This window comes from Vigna radiata, unplaced genomic scaffold (assembly GCF_000741045.1).
Source record: "Vigna radiata var. radiata cultivar VC1973A unplaced genomic scaffold, Vradiata_ver6 scaffold_1006, whole genome shotgun sequence".
In the NCBI taxonomy this organism is placed as follows: domain Eukaryota; kingdom Viridiplantae; phylum Streptophyta; class Magnoliopsida; order Fabales; family Fabaceae; genus Vigna; species Vigna radiata.
The window spans coordinates 1-2,275 of NW_014543468.1; the positions used below are offsets into that span (position 1 = coordinate 1).

Below are 2,275 nucleotides of genomic sequence, written 5' to 3' on the forward strand. Positions count from 1 at the left end.
CTGTAGCTTCCCCATACAGGTTCACAATCATACTGCCTGTAGCTTCCCCATACAGGTTTACAGTCGTACAGTAGATAATTCATAATTCAGGATTTACTAGGTACAGGATAAACAAGTCTCTCTCCTCAATTGTATAATACTAATAAAGTCAACCAAATATAATCCATAATCAAACTAAATACTATTCACACCTTATTTTTCATCACTTACACATCAATATAAAGTCTTATGTGAAAACAATATAGATTTCTATAATAATTTAAGAGTCACAACTCAATTCAAAATAATAACTCATTATTAACTTAATTAATCATTAAAATCTCACTACTTCTATTTTTGAAAGTAAATTAATTAACTAATTCCAAAATAATTATTTTAAATTATTTTGATTAACAATTCATCTTTAATTACCTTCCTTTTCAAATCAAATTAATTTCTCTTTCCAATAAATTAATTTGATTACAATTAATTACTAATTAAATAATAACAATTTTCCTCTTATAATTATAAGAATTAATATTATAAAATAATAACACCATCTCTTCCTTTACACTTTAATTTTAGTAATTAAAGTTATGAATTTTGCACACGTCCCTGGCAATTCTGATTATTATGGTTAAATGTTAAGTTTTTGCTCATTGGGCCTGCGGCCCAAACTGTTAATCGAATCCAAAAATTGCCAGTCCAAACCAAAACCCTAGCTTGCCACCACCAACAGTGCTTGCCGCCGCCAACCTAGCTGCAGCCATCACGACTTCGTTGCCAACCACCGCGTAACGGTTGCTGCTGCCCTAAAAATCACGACGAGAAATCTAAGCCAAAATGAACCAGAAACTCTATCCCAATACACCGAAACAAAACACAAATCCCTAACTCAATGCGAATCAACCTTATATCTCAAATCAAAAGAATTCCTAGAAATCCCCAAAATCAGAATCGAAGATGAGAACAGGAAAACTCCAAAATCCCCAACGAAACCCTAATTGCAACACGTAGAGTCTCTCTTCGCGGAACGCAGGAGCCTTCATCGCGCCTTCCTGCACCTCCACCGCGCAATAGCCGCGCCTTCCTGCGAGCCAACACGAAGAGAATCGAGAAAAGCCAGGATGACCATGTCCTCGCACAATCGTCGCGCCTCCGCCGCAACCTTATCGCGTCTCTCATCACTGCATTCTCACTGCTGTTCGCAAGAAAAGGGAGAAGAGAAAGGAAAGAAGCTTCGCTTCTGATGTGTATGTTTCAGGAAAAGTAAAGAAAACCAAATGAGCCCCTGAGAATCTGACTCCTACCAAAAAAATTGAGAGTTGGGCCCTTAATTGGGTTGCATTTATTCAAGCCCAATTGGAAACGGAAAGAGAAAGAGATCTGGGCTTAGAAACAATTGACTTGGTCACTTATTAGGGATTTAGTTTTAAAAACTAACCCTAACACCAATTAACTCTTAATTAAAGAATCTGTAAAACCCTAATTTTTATCTTAATTGCAATTATTTGAAAACCCTACTTTTAGTATATTCCTAAAGAAGAAAAAAAAAAGGAACTTTTAATATCTTCAGGGAAAGAATTCAACACGTGAATTCCTATAGGTTTAATTACGTGAATTTTTATAATTCACTTAGGTAGAATTCAATTCCTTGAATTCAAGATGACACTAACGTAATACAAAAAAATCAACAATGCAATGATTAAAAAATACCAATCAAAATTTTAAACATCATCCTTCCATATCAAAATATTCAATCACCATATTGAGTATTCAAGTAAATTAATTATCATTTAAATGCAAAAATAGTTTTTCGTAATCATAAAAGATACTCAATAAAGTTTCCACATATATCATAGAAGATATTCAAGAAAGTTTTTACATACATCATAAAAGATATTCAAGAAAGTTTCCACATACATCATACAATAAAGAAAAGTAAGCTTCCCATACCTTAGCAAATAAAAAAATAAGCTTTCACCCACAGACTCTTCTTCCCTTCAGTCTCTCTGTCTAATGCTTTCTCTTTCCTTTTTTTTTTTCACAAAAGTAACGTACGTTCTTTTTACCTTTTTCTTTCTTTTTAAATAAAACTTAAGGTAATTGCTTTTCCTAAAATCTTTCAACCATTATTTTAAAAACACAACTGCTTTATCTTTTATTTTTCTATTTAATATATGCCTTTACTTCCTATATCCCTATTTATAATATCTGCACCCCAATTATGAAAATGGAAAAGACATTTTGCCCTTAAGCATACATATATACCAACAAGTCAACACATCACATTACA

The 2,275-nt window shown here is 32.9% G+C and overlaps 1 long non-coding RNA gene across 1 annotated transcript; it reads right to left on the reverse strand.

Moving 5' to 3' along the window:
* Positions 1-469: 469 nt before the first annotated feature.
* LOC111241138 lies at positions 470-1,404 on the reverse strand. Its single transcript, XR_002666928.1, has 2 exons — positions 890-1,404; positions 470-791 (listed from the first exon to the last, which is right to left on the reverse strand). It is a non-coding gene; the product is annotated as an uncharacterized LOC111241138 (long non-coding RNA).
* Between the last annotated feature and the right edge of the window lie 871 nt (positions 1,405-2,275).